We start from the raw sequence: 21769 nt of genomic DNA, 5'->3' as shown, positions 1-21769 counted from the left end.
CAGAACTTCTTTCAGTTTTTCTTGTCCGGCTGGTCTCTAGTTGAGGAGTTCTTTCAGGACTTCTTTGCCTTTGAAAACTTTAATCTTTCTCTCAGTTTTGAAGGACAATTTGGCTTGGTACAGAATTATTGGCTGGAAGTCTTTCTCTTTCAGGATCTTTAATATCTCATACCAGTGCCTTCTCGCCTCCAGGGTGCTAGTTGAGTAGTCTGAATTCAGTCTTATTTGGTTTCCTTTGTACATTGTAGATTGTTTTTCTCTTGCCACTTGCAGGATTTTCTGCTTCTTTCCAACATTTGCAGACTGATTAGTATGTTTCTTGGGGAAGAATGGGCTTGATTTTGCCTGCATCTTGAAGGTCACTCTCTGAAGAGGTGTCTTTTGAGTTCTAGGAGCAGGAGCTCTGAGAGGAGCATACTGGGTTGAGGGAACAGCCCATGCAAAGTCCGTGAGGTCATAAGGCCTTGGCGAGGAACTGCAGAGCAGTCAGTGAGGGCAGAACCATGTGTATCTTATTGGCTGCTGTAATTCCTGTGCCTAGCATGGTTCTTGGCCCGTAGTCGGGGCCTTACGCGTGTCTGTTGTGTGCAGGAAGGAAGCACTGGCTGTGGAGCTGGAGGGCAGGTGCTGGGCAGACGGATACATCGTTGTTCTGAGGCTAGGCCTGTTCTCTGTTTTGGTGACCTCCTTGGCAAATCTTTAAGATGAACTAAATGTATGCATATGAATGGTGAGTGATCCCTAGATGTCCCTCCTAATGTGTTCCAGACCTCCTGCTGTGAGCCAGGCACTGTGTTAGGTGCTGGGGAAACTGCATGTCATTGTGACCAGGCCCTGTTTCAAGAAGCTCAGTCTAGGGAAAGTGACAAATATGAAAACAGTATTACCATGCAGTGTGATTATGGATGAAAATGCAGCGACCCCCTTTTCCAAACTCGCAAAACAGATTCAAAGCTTAATAAGAATTGTGGGGTGATTCCGTAAATAAGAAATAGAGTGTGGCGTGAACATGGGGAAGCAAAAGAAAATAGGAAGTATGCAAACATGAAGTGAATGCTTAGTCTCAGAGATCAAAGGCTTAAAGAAAAGGACAGATTAAAACCTAAAAAGAAAGAAAAGAAAGATCCCAGAGCCCTCATGGAAAGAGAAGTACTCCAACACCCTACCTACTTATTCTTCCAGTATAATACACAGCTGGGCCCACATTACCACATCCTGGTCGATACCAGCTTTATCAACTTTTCCATTAAAGCCAAACTGGATTTAGTGTAGTCAATGATGGACTGTTTGTATGCCAAGTGTATCCATTGTATAACTGACTTTGTAATGGTTGAAATTGAAAAATTGGGACAGAAGTATTGAGTGGCACTAAGGATCCAAGATTTGTACAGCTCCCAGATTTGGACGGTTCCCATGCACACACAAAGGAATCTATACAGTTAACTGCTTAGTACAGAGAGTAACTCAGCACAAGTGTTTTGGCCATGGTTGACCAGCCCTTAAGTGAAGAATCCAGAGGATCCCTGGAGTTCCTTTCATGCACACTTTTAACCATAGCTACAGTGTCGAACTGATGCCAGATGATTATGGAGCCCCTCAATTCTAGTCCTTACAAGACAAAGTTTCTCTGCCTTCTTTCGATTGACATTCTCTATTACTAGTTCATTAAACATACTGTTATGAACCGAGTGTTATTAAATGCATTCACTTTTTGATGCTGTTTTAAAAATATTTTATATTGCTTTTAAAAAAAAGGAATGCGAAAAAATAAGAATTGTGGTCCAATTCTTTAAATGAAAAGACAGGTGGGATTTTTTTTTGAGGGGAGGAGGGCAAGTCTGGGACCTATCCTTACCTTGGCTATAATAGAAGCATGCACAAAGGGCTGTGACAGCATTTAAAAGTTTCTAAAGTTGGAAAAATATGACACTGCGTTCAGAGTGAGGTGTTAAAATGAAAACAAAAATGTATGGAGTCTTGGGAACGTGCAAGGATGCTAGTGCTGAGGCCGGCAAGCTTCTTTGGTGACATATCTGTACTGATAAAAACAATTTTGAATTCATACTTGAGCATACATATGTTTTTTACTATATACAGTTAGATTATTTATAATAAAACAGAAAACGGGAAAGATGTAAAAATGATGGAGTAAAAGTAAATCTGCATTGAAGTTGTGGTATTTCCTTTTGTTATCCCGGGGTTGGGGGTGAGGGAGGTGGGGTTGTCTCGAGCACCCTGCATTGAAGGCTGCTGTGGCCACAGCTCTCCAAGGCTTACCCACTCCCAGTTCCCTGCACACCATGCTGTGGCCTTATATTGAGTCATTCCTAGTATCCCGTCATCATGATTGCCATAATAGCTCACCCCTGCACGTTTCATATTTTCTTTAAATTCCTTCCCAGTTTTATCTAAAATAAATTTATCTATAAAGAGAACTAGTATCATTTGCCATCCAAAGTAAATAACTAAGTTTCTAGCAGAAACTGTTGCCTGCCCAAAGGTAAAAAAGGTAGATGAAAAAAGGTCAGAGAGGACAAAGGCAGAGGAGCATCAGACTGAGATTTCTTCTTGAGGTGTCCAGAATGGCTGAGAGCATATTAAGATGGGAAAGCTTTGCCTTTGGGATTCAGCATGTTGTTCACCACGAAGTCCAGGCATTACAGAAAATGATGCTGGATTCTGAGTAATGTACCTGGGGAAACACCTCTGGAGTGGCTAAGAGCACAACCTCTGAGGTCACATAGACCAGGATTAATAGTGTCTTTATCACTTCCGTCCTGTGCCGTGGTGTCTTCACTTGTAATTTGGGCCTATCTCACAAATGGTTGAGATTGAATGGAAAAGTATTTACTTATTTACTTTTTGCATGGACAGTCATCGAGAATCTCCTCACATGTAACAAGCAATTAATAAATGCTAGCTCTTATTATTGGTTTGAGTTATTTGTACTGACCTGGACTCCTTAGGAGATATTTTTAATTTAACAATATTAAGTTGGAGATTGATTTTAAGTGGTTTTTTTTTTTTTGAGGAATCTGATTCCTCAGAAAAATCTCGCGAATTTCTCCATGGGCCCATTTGTCTGCAGGGAGCCAAATTTAGTCATCACCTATGTATTCAGATTTTTTATGCGTGAGTCGTGGGTATGAACATTCACATGGGACTGTCCCCTATTCTCAGCATTCCATAGGGACAGCCATGAGCTTCTGGGGGTCCTGTTAGTTTACTTGGAGAATGACATCCATAGAACCACAGAAAACAGAGCCTTTCATCCACTGGTCCCTAGATGCTGCAGAGTAGGAGTCATCAGCACAGATGCCAGAGGACAGGAAGGTTTGCTGGGGACTGCCCTTACTGACTTCCAGCTGATTCATGCCTTGTGCGAATTCTCTTGGTATTTAAATGTGGACATCTCATTAATATTTTCTTTCCTTATGCTATATGGGGTGAGCAAATCTTGTTTGTAGGCTCTGGTGGTATCCCATTTATTAATTGATTCCATTTCCCTCTCTTGCCTCCTACATTATGTGCCTTCAAAGTTCAGGTCTCGGCCTTTGGCCTGTTTCGTAGCCCCTGGATGGGAAACGATACCATGAGCAGGCTGTGGATTGGTCTTCCTGACCCAGCAATCAGCTACCCAGACATTCATTTCTTAAACCCCAGGAACTCCTCCAGCAGGTAATAAAGGACACCTGGGGAAATTAGAACAGCAGTAACAGCAACAACAAAGTTTCAACCAGGGCACAAGCTCTGGGTGACTTTACTTGGAAGACTTCCCTCTTAGGCCATTTATATAATCCTTTGTAATGGTAGGTATATTACAGCAATATTGCAAAATGACTGTCTTGTGTAAGTTACAGAGATATGTAACTGCCCCCAATTTTTGACTTTCATCCTTTGCAAAATTTTGCCTTTCATTAGCAATTTATCCCATGTCTACCATTCTGCAGGTCCCTCCCTAATTTACAAAACATGTAAATTTTGACTATAGCCTTTTCTTATGCCCCCTATGCAAGGCATTTTTAAGAAGAAGCAGCATTGTTAGAATGTCACAGATATCCTGTGACATGGCATCCTAGCTAACTTTAATTTGACAAGGAAACTTTGCCTAAGAGGAAGAATTGGGAAGGCAGTGCAATGTGATTTGGCAAAGGTTTGCTTTGTAAAAATTAGTTAAATGCATTCTGGAAGCTATTCTTTGAAGGTTAATTATGATACTGATGGTTAGGGAAAACCTAATTAATATTAAGAGGAAAAAAACTATGTTTAAGTTTTATTAAGGTTGTGACAAGCACTTTATAAAACCAAGAAATTCAGCATTTAGGTTTAGACTTGATCTTCCAATCTGTGGCCCATTGTTCCCAGGTGGTGAAGCAGATAAAATGCATTAATTAAATATTTGGGAAGCACTTCACTGTTTCTTCTTATTTATTGTCTCGTGTGAGGTTGACATCTTGGCAGTTTCTGAGAACAAAGGAATCTGCAGAGAATTAGTTTCACTGCTTATTTTTATCAGCGGAATTATATTTAGATATTTTTAATATTTTTTTCCTTTCTTCTGTCTAGGTATGAGAGGTGATTGCGGTTGGAGGAAAGCCCTGGAGGGTTGAACTGGGTGGGCATGGTGTTGGGGGCTAAGAGTCTGGAGTGGGGTTGATAAACTGTATTTTTTTTAAGGGCCATATAGTAAATATTTTCAGCTTTGAGAGTCATGTCTCTGTTACAGCCTTGTTGTATCGTTTATGCGACCATACCTAGTACATACCTGAATAGGTGGTGCCATGTTCCAGTGAAACTTCGTGTAGAAAATAAGCAGTGGACTGGATTTAGCCCATGGGACATTTGCCAATCCTTCTTTATTAGAATTAGGCAGCCTGGATGAATCCAGGTCACTTCCACGTCTGAAGCCTGGATAAGTGTCTTTGTGCTTTAGGTTTCTTAGGTTAAAATGTGGGCAACAGTAGCACACCATGTCAGGGAGTCTGGAGAAGGGAGCTTGGAGGCCTGGAGCATCTCTGCATGTGGGAATGGGGGAGTGTAGGCAGCCCCATTTGGTTGGAACTCAGTGTGTCATGATTAAAGTCGAGTGGGAAACACACAACAAGGGGTTGGGGTTGGGTGCTCAAGATGGAGAGCAAGACTTAGGGCTTCTGTGTTGGGCTGATGGAACTCTGGGCTGTCTGTGAGAGGAGTAGAGGGGTGATCTTGCTTAGAAACCACAGACCCCTCCTTGGGGTCACTTTATACCCCATCTGCCCTACCTCTCCCCTCCACCAATAGGCCGATGAGACAGTGCCCTGGTTCCAGATTTCAAGTGACATCAATGTTTAAGTCACATTTATCTCCCAGTCAACACAAATGAAGCAATGACGCCATATAGCTTTCTTCATAGAAGTTGGAGGTCTTTTTAAGCTTCATGAGTGGCTTTCAGCTTTTGCAGTCAGATGGGAATTTCTCTAATGGGAGTGGATTGGATGGAACTCTTGGCACATAGGAAGAGAAGAAGTGGAAGTGAGAAAGAGCGTGTGAAAACTTGAGTGTGAGGCCATTGATGCCTGCAGGAGTTCACTCCAGATGTGTGGCTTTTTGAGATTATGCCCAACCAACATTCTACTGAGGGCCAAGAGGACATGTCCCACCCCCACCCCACCCCTGCCCCATGTCACCAGCGTGGGTCTTGGTACCCTCTCTTGATTCCCACAGACCCTCCATTTGGAGCTTCAACCTGTTCAGGGACCATGTTCAGACAGTGTCGGCTGGTGACACAAGCAGTTTCATGGAGCCAGACCATTGTGGATTCCAAAGCTGGCTCAGCTGCTTCTAGCTGTGCACCCTCTGGCAAGTCACCCACCTTTCTGAACCTTAGTTTCTTCATCTTGAAGTGGAGATACTTCTACCTACCTGCTAGGACTGGGAAGATTCAATGAAAATCTGTACATGAAGAATTTGGTACAGTGATCACACAGGTATACCCACGATAAATGTTAGGTTTTTTTAAATTGTAACTATTTTTGTTTGTTTCTGTTCTTTTGCTACCACTACTATTACTCTCAGCCAAAGATATTTCTAGATTGTTGCTGTACTTTGGTTGTTCAGATGAAGATTGTTTTAAAGCAACTAATTCTAAAAGTGAATCAATGATGGTTTCAAGCATCTTATGAGGAGAAAGTTCTTTTGCCAGGCCAACAGAAGCCCACTGGGCTGCCTCAAATCCTGTGATGAAAAGAACGTATAGTACTAGGTTCTTTATCAGAAATAGATTTGACTGCATGTAAGAGAAAACCCAGAGTGGCTTAAAAATTTTCACATTTTATTTTGTCCCATGTCAATCCTGGTGGCATTCAAGGGCAGATATCTCTCGCATACTGTTAGGGACCCAGGCCCTTCCACCTTTCTGCTAAGCCATGCTTAGGGCCTCAGAGTGCAAGATGGATGCTCCACCTGGGGTTTCACATCTACCCTCTAGGCAGAAAGAAGGGGAAAACCAGAGATAAATAGACACAAGGCACCTTGCTGGCTTAGCTTGCTGTCTTTGAAAACTCCTTTTCAGAAACCCACCTAGGTAATATTTATTGACTTCTCATTGGCTATACTGAATCACATGGCCAGTCTTAGCTACAGGAAAGACTGGGAAATGTTTCTAAACTGGACACCTGACTGCTCCTCAGAAGTATGAGTCTGTATGAGAAAGAAAGGAGAGAATGGATGTTAGGCAAGCAGCCAGCAGTGTTTGCCCATTATTTTATCTGAATTCTTCTCATCAAACTTTTTTTTTTAAATAAAGAGTTGGGGGGGGGGGGCGAGGGAGCAACCTATGTTCCCATTCCACAGAGAAGGCCCAGATAAGGTAGAGAGTGTCATTGTCTGTGTTCAGCTGTGTGCCTTTGGACCTCAGTCTCTGCTCTTGAGAGAAAGTTTAGAAATTGTTTCTTAGCCCTGCGTGCTCAGCATGGGCATCAGCCTCTCTGTGGTGTCTGGTAAATAGATGCTGAGCTGACTCTTTCCTGCTTCCTTTTTCTTCTTGGCATCTTTGCCAGACATTTTTTTTCCCTCCTAATTATTTGTTTTTTCTCCTCCTATAAGGAAAAGGAATGTTTTCTAAAAGTAGGGCAGAGTGGTGTAGGCATTGCTTGGTCCAAGAATATATCATTTGGAGCATGTATTATTTTCATGTCTACACATGCCAAATATTGAGCACATTTATCTTGAATGTGTTGGCTCTCTCTTTATCACAGTCTCCTGGCGGTTCATCTTCCTGCTTTATGTCACTTGTGCAGGTTGAGTAGTGGTGTTGATACACATAAGAATGTCCCTTCTCTTTTCAGCCAACTTTGAATCACCTTAATGGATATTTGTTTAGACATGTTCATTGAAATAGAGCAAATATTGTCTTTCACGTTTGACAAAAGGGCTTTGTCCAAAGAGATTACAATGTGTTTTGCAATTGTTTGTGCCTGTGTCCCCAGCTAATTTCATTTTCAGAATGAATTGTGTGCCAAGTATCGTTTGTCAGTTAGGTTTGTGTGTGAGTTCTTCAGGTCATGCCTCTCCCCTTAGAAACCATTTTAATTGTTGGTGGCTTACTTCCCAGGATGGCCCACTTTACACTAAATGACCCACAGTGGATTCAGCCTAATAGTACTAACAGAATTGGCATCTAGTGGGTAGAGAGAAAGGATGCTGCTAAACATCCTGCAGTGTACAGGACAGCGCTCTGTAACAAAGCATTATCCAGCCCCAAATGTCAGTAGTGCTGAGTTTGAGAAACCCTGGGCAGCCTTATCCCTATTACACATATAAAGAAACGAGATGTAGAGTTGTTACTAGCTTACCTGAAGTCACACAGTTGGTGAGTGTCAGAACCTGGATTAGAGTTGAAGTGGACTTGGTGACTTAGTTTCTGCTCTTTCTCACTGTACCATGCTATGTGTTATAGTAAAAATGATGTGGATAATGATGATAATAGCTACCGTGTATTGATTATTATCTTTCAGGTATTGCTTGGCAAATGTTTTGTTAGTGCCAGCTAATAAATATTTAGTCTGTGGATGATATGATGTCTATCTTTGTAATGTGATCTCAGCCATAAACAGTACGTCAATGGGCATGGTTGTGTTCCAGTAAAACTTTATTTAGACAAACAGGTCCCATGCTGGACTTGGCCTGTGGGCCATGGTTTGCTGACCCGTGTTCTAAATGGTACTAAAAGGTGTTTTTCACCTCTTGCATTGATTGTTAGAGAATATTTGATATAGTCAGAAGAATATAGAATTTGTTTTCAAGAAAACTTGAATGTGAATCCTGGCCTTAAGTTCACTCTTTTGCGACCTTGGCTGTGTTACTCAGTTTCTGGGAGCCCAGCCTCTACACCTCTAGACTGGGGCCCTGATGCCAACGTCACAGTGCTGTTGGGAGGCTTGGTTGAGGTAGCATATGCCACATGTCAGCTTGGTGCCTGGCAAAGAGATGGTGCTAAGAAGATGGAGGCCTCCTGGTGACCTTGAGCAATAACTTAACTCTGAGCCTCAGTTTCCTCTCCTGTGAAATGGACATAAAAAGAAAATAATAGCTGATACTCATGGTGTGCTTCTTTGGGCCAGGTTTTGTGTGTGTGAACCATATAATCCTTCCAACAGCTCTGTAGGGTAGGTGGTCACTGTGTTAAAATTTTAGCTATTTTAAAGATTGAGGAAACCGAGTACCAGCAAGGTTAACTCGTATGTCCAAGGCTACTGTACAGGAAGTGGAGCAGTCAGCTGGATCCCAGAGACCTAGTTCTTGCCCAGTGTTCTGGTCCCAGCATCTCAGTGCTTCCCACATACTGCAGGTCCAGTGCTGAAGTCTGCGTCCTGGCTCTCAGTGGTCACATCACATATTTTTAGTCATTGACCTCATTGTTCGTCTAGTCCAGTGAAGTCTGACTAGCTGATGGGTTTAGGAGCAGCTCCAGGTTCAAAATGAAAATCTTGTCTTTCTGCATTTTCTTACTAAGATTTCTGGGACAGAGCCCTGATGGCAGAATTCAGTTGTCCACACCATCCATGCCACCCCTCCCGTTTACAGACATCTCTTGCTTTTGATAACAGAGGCTTTCTTTACTGCTGTGTACTCACGGGAAACAATTCCCCCGCTGAACTTTATCGGGCCTGTGTAGCCATCTCCAGCTCCTTGCTCTGTGCCAAAAATGGATACAGAAGTTGCCCACAGCTTGCTTTATTGCTTATTTATGCCTTACATTTGAGGCCCCATATCTTATATATATAGGTGCTGGGATTTTAGGCTTTCGTATCAGACACACTGTGTGATTATGAGCACGTTCCTTAACCCCTCTAAGCCTCAATTTACTGTTGCAGATGGTTGTTTTGAGACCTTTCTGTGGTTTCTGAGAAAATTAACGTTTGCTTCCAGAGAAGATTTCTCATTAGGAGTAGTCGTCATGCCTATTAGGAATGTCTTGTTAAATGAGTTTCTTGTGATATTCAATCATTCATTCATCCCTTCATTCATTCAACAAGTACTCATCAAGTACTTGTAATGAGTCTGACACTGTTTCAGGGGCTGGGCTTATAGCCATGAACAAGATGCATGCCGTTCCCTTTTCTCTGGGGCTTGCAGTCCGGATTCAAAGAATCTGTCTGATTCAAGGCTTTCTGTTCTTCTGATACCATGTTGTCTGATGAGGATTTCTTCCCAACAAAGTGATAAGGTCTTACTTGGCCATTATCTACATGTCTCACAGAACCTGCCTCTTAAGGAACTGAGTGGGAAGTGAAAGTTCCCATAAGGTTGAATGACAGATTTAGGAAAGAGTTTGCTGGTTATTTCCAGAGATGTTCATTTCCAATTGAAAATGACAATCATGGCTGCCAAAACAAATGCATGGAGCATTTTTGTGTCCCGTGCTTATCTTTGTCGCTTCACTGCAATGAACGCAACCTCATGGGGCTGTTTATTGTTCACTTTTGTAGCCATTGGGCCTTTGTGTTAAATATCTGGGTTGTGTAATTTTGGGTAGCCTTTTAGGAAAGAGAAAAGGTGGATTGTCCCTTTCAGTTAGAAACAAGTCAGGAATCACATTCTAAAGACAATGTCACCTTTTGCAGGCGTCTACTCAAGGTGTTTGAATTTTTCAGTGGAAACTACTGCAAATAAATGATAAATGTTGATTTATAAACCTATAAAGTCTGGAGATCTTTTAGATGGTGTGTTTAAAACAAAGCACAATATAGATGAACCTTCTTAGCTCAGGGCAACGTTCATAGCAATTGCTTGTTGCTGGTTCTTTTGATGATGAGTGTCCTAGTTTGCTGGCTGCCAGAATGCAATATACCAGAAACAGAATGGCTTTTAATTTAATGAGTTGCTAGTTTACAGTTCTAAGGCTGAGAAAATGTCCCGATTAAAGCAAGTCTATAGAAATGTCCCATCAAAGGCATCCAGGGAAAGATACCTTGGTTCAAGAAGGCTGATGAAGTTCAGGGTTTCTCTCTCAAGTGAGAAGGCACATGGCAAACATAGTCACAGTTTCTCTCTCATCTGGAAAGTCACATGGTGAACACGGTCAGGGTTCCTGTCTTATCTGGGAGGGCACATGACAGACATGGCATCATCTGCTAGCTTCTTCTCCTGGCTTCCAGTTTCATGAAGCCCCCTGGGAGTCATTTTCATTCTTCATCTCCAAAGGTTGCTGGCTCTTGGACTCTCTGCTTCGTGGTGCTGCAGCATTCTATGCTCTCTCTGAATCGTTCATTCTCCAAAATGTTTCTTCTTTTATAGGACTCCAGAAACTTCTCAAGACCCACCCAAATGGGTGGAACATGTCATTACCTAATCCAGTTTAACAACCACTCTTGAATAAATCACATCTCCAGGGAGATGATCTGATTACAGTTTCAAACATACAGTACTGAATAGGGATTAGAAGAAGCAGCTGCCTTTACAAAATGGGATTAGGATTAAAACATGGCTTTTTCTAGGGTCCATACATCACTTCAAACCAGTGCAGTGAGTCGTTAGAGACTTTGATGCTTGGGTTTTGCTTCTGTGAGTTTGTGTCTTCTAATCTAGATGGTCCCACTTTAGGAAAAAAATACGTGGGAACATTTGAATGTTACTATGTGCCAGACATGTGTGAACGCTGCTAATTCTGATTTGTAAAACAAATGGATAAAATGGAACTCACTCTGATTACAAAGAATTCCTCCCCTCAAAGATGAATTAATCTGTGGGGCTCCTTTGAATTGGAGGTTGAAATCTGGCAAACTGTGGCCACATCCAATCCTTAGATCTGTTTCATTTGCTAATGCAGTGTTTGAAATTGAATTTACTGCCAATGTTGAACAAGTGGGACAGTTTCCATAAAACCCTTCATTACTAATCTCTCTTGAAAAATGGGAGGATCCAACAACCCTGTTCTTTGTTCTCCCTGGGTGCCCACTTTGGGGTGAGTAGTGGCTGCTCCATTTGAAAGGGAATGGTCCCTTCCACATCACCTTGTTTCCTCTTCACCTGTTTCGCTCACTTTTTTTTAAACCTATCTGATCCCTGTGGGCATTTGGGTTGGCCCCTTCTGCTTTAGATTACCATCCCCCAGAATATATTTTTTCTAGTTCATGAAAGAACTTTTTATATTTGTACTTTTAATTTTAAGCACACTCATCGCCTACCATAAGGGTCAGTGTATTATATATTCCCATGTTTTAGCCCTCGGCTCTCCTTCTGGTGACATACATGACTCTACTCTTTCCCCTTTCCACCACGTTCACCTACATTTCAGATGGTTAATTATACTCACGATAGCATACTACCAGTCCTAGAGGTTTTTTAAGTCAACAGTTCCTCAAATTTGATTTAATACGCAAATATTCAATCATGCCATGCATTCAGCAAATATGTGCCAGAAAATGAAATCTGCCAAGATCCTGACAAGGGGATTCTCTACTTTTCCTGTTGGTGATGATTGAAATTGGAACATGGGAGAAGAGCAAGACATTCAGCAGTATTACTGGACAAGGTGGTGGATTATTTTGCCCGTGCACTCAAATGACCAATTCCTGAGACACTGGGGTTTCAAAGAGAGAGAAAGTTTATTGGTAAACACAAAGCAGGAGTTCAGCTGGCCTACCAGCCCAAAGACCTATCTCCCTGAACTGCAGTAATTCTAGTAGTTTTATAGTATTAAAGAAATGGGCCAGTTTTAGTATAATGAGCACAGTAGCACCAAATGATGTAATTGAGATGATTTAATTATTGGGTAAGCACAGACTGATTACATGCTTAGTCACAGAACATATTTAAGAAAATGGCAGCTTTAATATGATGATGGACGTGATTTTTTTTTTTTTTTTTTTTTTTTTTTTTTTTTAAAGGAAAGACAGAGAGAAGGAAGGAAGGATAGAAGGAAGGAAGGAAGGAAGAAAGGGAAACATCTTTAAACATTTTCTTGTTTTTTATTGTATTTTGTTTTTCCGTTTTTTGTTACATGGGCTGGGGCCGGGAATCGAACCGAGGTCCTCCGGCATAGCAGGCAAGCACCTTGCCCGCTGAGCCACCGCGGCCCGCCCGATGGACGTGATTTTTAGCATTATAATGAGAAGTCTAAGTTACTGTGCATGTCAGACAGGTCCACTTTGGTTCGATTTAGTTTTGGTTATCAAGATAACTTTGGGCACGAGGTGGGTTAGCTCTGGGCTGATCCAAGATCCTTCATTAATAAACATTAGGGCCTGACTTTTGGCAAAGACTCTAAAGTCAAGAAACTGGATAAACAGATACAAGTGAAGGTAAGTCACAAGGGCATAGGATAAAGGCTATTTAATCATTATCAGAGATCAAGGCAGCTGGATTACATATCAGAAATTTCAGGTATTTTCCTCTGTCTAATATACCAGAAAGAAAAAAGGAATATCTACATAGTAATTCAGTAATCATAACCATCCCTTAAATCCTAACTTCCTAGTTACTGCAGCACTTCCCAAGGTGGTGTTCCGTGAAAGAGTGCCTTCTTTGGAGGTCTCCAGGAAAGATGGTCCTCATTTTACTATTGTCTTTGATATGTGAGTTATAGATCTTTGAGGGCCTAAAACCCCAGGGCAGGGAAAGGGGGTATTCTGAACTTGGAAAAGAATCTTCAGTGTTACTTAAAGCTGTTGCTGCATGGAATGTAAGAATTTCTCACTAGAAAAAGGCTCTGTATTATTCAGCTGTAAAAAGGAAGAGGGTTTTGATACATGCTAGAATGTGGATGAACCTTGAAAACATTATGCTGAGTGAAATAAGCCATCAGATACAAAGGAACAAATATTGTATAATTCCACTTATATGAAATACCTAAAATATCCAAATTCATGGAGACAGAATATAGATTACAGGTTACCAGGTTCTGAGATGGGGGTGATTGGGAATGGGAAGTTACTGTGTAATGGGTACGGACTTTCTATTTGGGGTGATGAAAAATTTTGTTAATGGTTGTTGGTGGTGAGTGCAACAATATTGTGAATGGAATTAATACCACTGAGTTATACTCTTAAAAATGGTTAAAATGGGACATTTTTTGTTATATGTGTATATACACACACACATATGTACCCCCAATTTTTAAAAGGCTCTAAGCAGTTATGTTTATTAATAACTATAGTACTAGCTAATGTTATTTGTGTTTTTATGTGCTAGTGTGCTGAGTGCCTTACACAGATGATTTCAGCAATAACCTCATAACATGATTACCATAATTATCCCTGCTTTACTAATGAAGACCCCTGTAGTAGTTAGGTTCAGATGTCAACTTGGCCAGGAGATGGTGCCCAGCTGTTTTGTGCTGTGGACTTAAATCATCAGCACATGAATTTCATCTATGGCTGATTGTATCTGTGGTCCACTAAGGGGAGTGTCTTTCTCAATGGGTGAGGCTTAAAAGGAGAGGTCAGAAGGGAGCTCTGCCCACTTCAGCTCAGACCCACATGTTTGGAGATGCAAAAAGGAATCACCCCAGGGAAAGCCGTTTGAACCCAGAAACCAGGAGGGAGGCCAGTGTAGATGTTGCCATGTACCTTCCCATGTGACAAAGGAACTTAAGTGAAAGCTACCTGCCTTTCCTCTGAGGAACTGTAAATTTGTAACTAAATAAATTACAAGCACGGGAATGGATTAAGTTTAAGAACATGTTTTTCAGAAGTATATGGCTCCAAGCTACCATAGTCACCATGATAAAGGGTCCAGATTTACCCCATGGGAAGCGGGAAGTCACTAACTGCTGCTTCAGCAATAGGCCAAGTAAGGGGACAGAAAGGAAGGCAGGTGAGAGCTATTAAGGAGGCCAAGTTGGTAGGACTTTCTGTCCATACAGGGTTGTGACACCAAAATCCATCTCTGGTAATATTGCATTCCAGTAGCCTTAGCAAATTGAAACACCCCCTAAGGACTATGCAGGGATCAGTTACATACTGTAGCTTATTCAGCCAGTACCTGGTGGGTGCAGGATTTGAACCCAGACAGATGGACTCTTCCTCTAACTCTTGCCTCCCGTGACCTGGACACAACCATGGAGAGAGTCCATGAGCATAATCTCTTTGGTTCTGTGCATGTGACAATGGCCTTGCACTTTGTGTCTTTATTAAACCATTTTCAAATTAGAAGAAAAAGCAGTTGTCATGTAGGGATGAAGAAAAAAATAATATTTACATATTAAATTAAATCTCCTGCCAGAGATGCAGTGGCATTGATTGTTCTCAGAGTAGCTTACAGAAAAGTGAAATTACTTAATACTATTGGCCTTTCAGCTTTTAGGGAGGAAGTTTCAGTTTGGAACTCGCTGCATCATGGGTAAAGCAAGGTATTCAAAATAGAGTCTGTGCTCAGCGTCCGAACATGGGAGCCACAAATAAATTTGAGGAGAGCAGTTCTTGGCAGGGACAGGAATTTTTAAAAAACTTGCAGCAGAGTGGTTCGACGGTGGCTCAGTGGCAGAATTCTTGCCTGCCATACTAGAGACCCGGGTTCAATTCCCGGTGCCTGACATGTTAAAAAACAAAGTTTGCAACAGGTGACACAAAAATCGCCCACATTACCCTGTGCCACTGTATTGCTCAGATGGCCTGGGTAGGTTGATGTGTTTCTCTGGTTACTCTTTGTATTGCAGTACCTCTAATTTCTTAAAATTCTGTCCTCTTACAGAAAAGTGATTAGAAGACTGTTTTCTCTTTGTCCAAGTTTTGCATTTAAACTGAGTAACATTTACTCTTCTTTTTGTATTCTGAAGGGGTGGCAAATGACAAATCATTTATTCTCCCATTTTAAAGATGAGAAATGAAGGCATAATAAAGCCATGATGTTTTCCTGTAGCTGTCTACCTGAGATTGGCACCAGAGGAAGTCTCACTAAGCGAAGAGACTGAATTTGAATTGAGTCTCAGCAATTGGCCAAGCCCTTGAAGCTTTTTTCTCTCAATTTTATCTTCTTTCACCCTCTCAGGAGGCAGGCAGTAGAATGCCATTTTATAGACAAGGAAACTGAGTATGTAGAAGATCTGTCACCTGTTCAAGGTCACCAGCTAATAGCTGATGGAGGTGGGATGCAAAACTAGGTTTGTCTTTAAATTGCCTCCTTAGGAGCATTTTACTCTGAAAGCAGAGGGAGTTCTTCAGTTTTCAGGGCACACTTGATGGTTTCAAATTCCTTTGGGGCTTTTTTCATCAAGACAATGAGGACTCTTACTGGTCGGATGTGTCCTACAGAGAGGTGGTGTGATTTCAGGTTCTGTAGGGAAGATGCCACTATCTGACTCAATGTAGACCCTGACAAAATATTTGGTGACATTAAGCAATTAATGTTTGCTTTTTAGGTGTGATAATAGCAGGTGGTTTTAAGAAATAAAGACTAAAGTTTTTTTTTTTTTTTTTCAATTTTTTTTTTATTAATTAAAAAAAGAATTAACAAAACAATTAAAAATCATTCCAATCTACATGTACAATCAGTAATTCTTAATAACATCACATAGTTGCATATTCATCATTTCTTAGTACATTTGCATCGATTTAGAAAAAGAAATAAAAAGACAACAGAATAAGAATTAAAACAATAATAGAAAGAAAAAAAACAAAAACAAAAAACCTATACCTCACATGTAGCTTCATTCAGTGTTTTAACAGAATTGCATTACAATTGGGTAGTATTGTGCTGTCCATTTCTGAGTTTTTATATCCAGTCCCGTTGTACAGTCTGTATCCCTTCATCTCCAATTATCCCTTCTCTTTTTTTTTTTTTTTTAATTAACGGAAAAAAAGAAATTAACCCAACATTTAGAGATCATACCATTCTACACATGCAATCATTAATTCTTAACATCATCACATAGATGCATGATCATCATTTCTTAGTACATTTGCATTGGTTTAGAAGAACTAGCAACATAACCGAAAAAGATATAGAATGTTAATATAGAGAAAAAAATAAAAGTAATAATAGTAAAATCAAAACAAAACAAAACAAGACAAAACAAAAACCTATAGCTCAGATGCAGCTTCATTCAGTGTTTTAACATGATTACTTTACAATTAGGTATTATTGTGCTGTCCATTTTTGAGTTTTTGTATCTAGTCCTATTGCACAGTCTGTATCCCTTCAGCTTCAATTACCCATTGTCTTACCCTGTTTCTAACTCCTGCTGAACTCTGTTACCAATGACATATTTCAAGTTTATTCTCGAATGTCCGTTCACATCAGTGGGACCATACAGTATTTGTCCTTTAGTTTTTGGCTGGATTCACTCAGCATAATATTCTCTAGGTCCATCCATGTTATTACATGGTTCATAAGTTTATCTTGTCTTAAAGCTGCATAATATTCCATCGTATGTATATACCACAGTTTGTTTAGCCACTCTTCTGTTGATGGAGATTTTGGCTGTTTCCATCTCTTTGCAATTGTAAATAATGCTGCTATAAACATTGGTGTGCAAATGTCCGTTTGTGTCTTTGCCCTTAAGTCCTTTGAGTAGATACCTAGCAATGGTATTGCTGGGTCGTATGGCAATTCTATATTCAGCTTTTTGAGGAACCGCCAAACTGCCTTCCACAGTGGTTGCACCCTTTGACATTCCCACCAACAGTGGATAAGTGAGCCTCTTTCTCCGCATCCTCTCCAGCACTTGTCATTTTCTGTTTTGTTGATAATGGCCATTCTGGTGGGTGTGAGATGATATCTCATTGTGGTTTTGATTTGCATTTCTCTAATGGCCAGGGACATTGAGCATCTCTTCATGTGCCTCTTGGCCATCCGTATTTCCTCTTCTGAGAGGTGTCTGTTCAAGTCTTTTTCCCATTTTGTAATTGGGTTGGCTGTCTTTTTGTTGTTGAGATGAACAATCTCTTTATAAATTCTGGATACTAGACCTTTATCTGATATATCATTTCCAAATATTGTCTCCCATTGTGAAGGCTGTCTTTCTACTTTCTTGATGAAGTTCTTTGATGCACAAAAGTGTTTAATTTTGAGGAGTTCCCATTTATTTATTTCCTTCTTCAGTGCTCTTGCTTTAGGTTTAAGGTCCATAAAACCGCCTCCAGTTGTAAGATCCATAAGATATCTCCCAACATTTTCCTCTAACTGTTTTATGGTCTTAGACCTAATGTTTAGATCTTTGATCCATTTTGAGTTAACTTTTGTATAGGGTGTGAGAGATGGGTCTTCTTTCATTCTTTTGCATATGGATATCCAGTTCTCTAGGCACCATTTATTGAAGAGACTGCTCTGTCCCAGGTGAGTTGGCTTGACTGCCTTATCAAAGATCAAATGTCCATAGATGAGAGGGTCTATATCTGAGCACTCTATTCGATTCCATTGGTCGATATATCTATCTTTATGCCAATACCATGCTGTTTTGACCACTGTGGCTTCATAATATGCCTTAAAGTCCGGCATCGCTAGACCTCCAGCTTCGTTTTTTTTCCTCTAGATGTTTTTAGCAATTCGGGGCACCCTGCCCTTCCAGATAAATTTGCTTATTGGCTTTTCTAATTCTGAAAAATAAGTTGTTGGGATTTTGATTGGTATTGCATTGAATCTGTAGATGAGTTTAGGTAGGATTGACATCTTAATTATATTTAGTCTTCCAATCCATGAACACGGTATGCCCTTCCATCTATTTAGGTCTTCTGTGATTTCTTTTAGTAGTTTTTTGTAGTTTTCTTTATATAGGTTTTTTGTCTCTTTGGTTAAATTTATTCCTAGGTATTTTATTCTTTTAGTTGCAATTGTAAATGGGATTCGTTTCTTGATTTCCACCTCAGCTTGTTCATTACTAGTGTATAGAAAAGCTACAGATTTTTGAATGTTGATCTTGTAGCCTGCTACTTTGCTGTACTCATTTATTAGCTCTAGTAATTTTGTTGTGGATTTTTCTGGGTTTTCTATGTATAGTATCATATCGTCTGCAAACAGTGATAGTTTTACTTCTTCCTTTCCAATTTTTTTTTTTTTTTTTTTTTTTTTTTTTTTAAGAGAGAGGGAGGAAGGGAAGGAAAGACAGAGAAGGAGGGAAGGATAGAAGGAAGAAAGGGAAACATCTTTAAACATTTTCTTGTTTTATTATATTTTGTTTGTTTGTTTGTTTTTTACATGGGCTGGGGCCGGGAATCGAACCGAGGTCCTCCGGCACGGCAGGCAAGCACTCTTGCCCGCTGAGCCACCGCGGCCCGCCCTTCCTTTCCAATTTTGATGCCTTGTATTTCTTTTTCTTGGCTAATTGCTCTGGCTAGAACTTCCAACACAATGTTGAATAATAGTGGTGATAGTAGACATCTTTCCGTTAATAAAAAAATAAAAAAATAAAAAATTAAAAAAATAAATAAATAATAGGGGAAAAATGTTAAAATAAATTTAGTAGATTGAAATGCTAGTGATCAATGAAAGGGGGGAGAGGTAAGGGGTATGGTATGTATGAATTTGTTTTCTGTTTTCTTTTTATTTCTTTTTCTGAATTGATGCAAATGTTCTGAGAAATTATAATGATGAATATACAACTATGTGATGAAAAAAAGAATGTTCGTATTATATGTTGGTTGGTTTTGTTAATTAAAAAAACAAAAACAAAAACAGTTGACCATGGATTTGATGATCTATTTCTGTACTCTCAGTTCAATTCCGTTGGTCAATACAGCTATCTTTGTGCCAGTACTATGCTGTTTTGACTACTGTGGCTTTATAATAAGCATTGAAATCAGAAAGTGCTAATCTTCCCACTTCATTCTTAATGTTTTAAAGGATATTTTTAGCTATTCTAGGTCTGGGTAGGCGTGTTTTGGCGTCAGCACTGCTAGTTTTCATGACCTTGGGCAGGACAAGTGATTTAGCTTAGGTTTGAGTCCTGTTTCGTGTTCCGTGAAAGGGGGATCATGATACCTATTTTATGTGGATACTGTGAGACAGGCTGTTAACAGGCCTCTGTGGCCTCTTTGGCATTTATTGTACTTTAACACTTATTGTGAGAGAGACAAGAAGATACAGAGTTATCAACTTGAAGGACTATCAGTCAGGATAACCTTGGTTGTGTGTTAGTAACAAAACAACCCCCAGTCTCAACAGTATGAAATGTTAGCATAAACAAGTCTATTTCCCATTTATACCATGTCCAGAACAGGTTGTTCTGCTCCAGATAGTCACTTGGGATCTGGACTGACAGAGGCTTTGGCATTTCGCAACTATACCATCTGAGAACATTGCTTTCTCATTCAGTGTGTCAGGGGATGGGTCATTCGTAGGTTTGCACACAGGCCACCCTGTGCCTTGACTCAGAAGCAGCCTATATAGCTTCTGCCTAGAGCCCCCATTCGTCAGAACAGTCAAAAGCCTGTGGATAAGGGACTGGGAAGTGTCTGGTGCTGATGGAATATTTGGTGATCACTCCGTCTCTGCCAGAGACAGAGTGATATGTCATCACAGTATCATTCCTATTTCAGAACAACTGTGGGCTTGTGACTTCATAGCCAGCCAGGCTACTTTGAAGTCAGTGTTTTTAGCTGGTAAGTAAAGATATTTAGGCCCAAACCCCTAGCTTTGACAGCTGCTGCTGACAATGCGAACTCCCTTGTCCTCTGTCAGATTCTGGGAGGTAGGTCTGATCTTGTTCGGTTATGCCAATAGTTTTAAGTAATGGAAAACAGGGAAAATTACATATGGTGAAGCACTCTGTTGGAGGTGGTGATGGGAGAGAAGCATTGTGATATTGCATTTATCATTGAGTATGTCATGAGGGCTGGTGTGATCCAGAGAAAAAGTTATATTCCCTGTGACCTTCTGTGGGAGGAAGAAAGGTAACTAATATTGGCTGAACACCTGCCAAGGGCCAGGCTGTCTGCTCGGTACTTTAACTTACATATCTCACTTACACTCCATGGTACCCCTTGAGGGAAGAGGTTATGATATCCATTTTGCGGATAAAACAGTGAGCAGAGAGATACTCTTGGTTCTGTATGGGAATGATAGCTGGTCCCATTCATGTGACACAGACGGTAAAGCATGGTCCCAGATTCAACTCCAGTCTGTCTTTTAATTACATGGTGTGTGTATATATTTAAGTATCCCATCTTGTCTTTCTGTTGTAATGGCCTTGGGGCTTGAAGAAATTTTAGAGATGCATGCATTTCAGTGTGTTGATTGAGGCTTAACTCAATTAGCACACTGAATCACAGTAACATTTATTGAGCACTAGTTAGGTATTATATCATTAATTCATCCTAGCAACCATGTAATGCAAGTACTTCAATTACCTGCCATTTTACAGTTGGGAATCTGAGTCCCCGAGAGGTTAAATGACTTACATAAGGCCACATGACAAGTAACTGGCAATTTGGGATCTGAATCCGGGTCCTCAGGCTCCAAGTCCCTCCTCCTAAGCAGCACCCCACACCGCCTGTTTATTCTCCAGCACATGTTTGTGTCCACAGATTACAACTTGGAATGAATAAATTACTTTGCCCTCCCTGGGAGAAGCAAGGTGATCATTGCCTGAAGGGGGTTCTTCTCAGCTCTGAGCTAGTGCTGTTTGGTATGGGTAATGGACTCTCAAGGGAGAAAAACAGTTTTGATGCTTATAAAATTTAATGTTTTTCATTTACTGTCTTTCATCTGAAACTTGGTCATAATTTGTTGAGCTGCATTTGAAATATTCAGGAGGTCCCTGTGTATTTTTTCTGAAGGAATATGATTAAAAATGCTTACCAGCCTTCCCTGATTTCTGGAAGATATTAGAATATGACAAAGAGCTACACAATTTCAGAATTTACGTCTTCATATGAAATTCTCTGCTTTCCAGCAACCTGCGCAATTACTGAAAAGCAGTACTTGAGGGTGAAATAGTTTCTGGAGAAACTTCTGAATTGGAGAGCCTGGTGTTGGATGAGTAATATTATATAATTTTCTGGGCCTGGCAACCAAGTCTAAGGAATAATAGCAAGTTGTCTACAGTGAGCCCAGGTTGGTCAGCTGTGTGTTTTCAAGGCTGTTCTTACTGTAGTTGATTCTCCGAAGGGCTCTGCTCTCTTAGCACGAAATGTCCCTATTTTATAGCAGACGATGTAGGAGCAGAGAAGTGACATGGCTTGGATGTGGCTGGACCTGGGTTTGAATTGGTTCTCCTGCCGTGTGCTGGCTGACCTCTTCTCTGCCTGCAAACCTTGGCCGAGTGTAACCTCTTCTCAACCCTTCCCTGACCTCCCAGCTTGGTGGGTGGCTCTCCTCCAGGCTCCTAGGGACTTGAATGGGCTGTGCCACTTGA

General features: G+C 40.7%; 1 protein-coding gene and 1 pseudogene across 6 annotated transcripts in view; both read left to right on the top strand.

Annotated features, from left to right (window-relative positions):
• The window catches only part of SNX29 (sorting nexin 29), a 669987-nt gene that overhangs the window by 387406 nt on the left and 260812 nt on the right, over positions 1-21769 (top strand). The window lies entirely within an intron of this gene.
• Positions 1018-1700, top strand: LOC143667490 (rRNA-processing protein FCF1 homolog pseudogene; annotated as a pseudogene).

The sequence above is a fragment of the Tamandua tetradactyla genome, chromosome 23 (assembly GCF_023851605.1).
Source record: "Tamandua tetradactyla isolate mTamTet1 chromosome 23, mTamTet1.pri, whole genome shotgun sequence".
Lineage (NCBI taxonomy): Eukaryota > Metazoa > Chordata > Mammalia > Pilosa > Myrmecophagidae > Tamandua > Tamandua tetradactyla.
The sequence above is the reverse complement of the archived record's forward strand: the minus strand, read 5'-3'. Positions and strand labels throughout refer to the sequence as shown.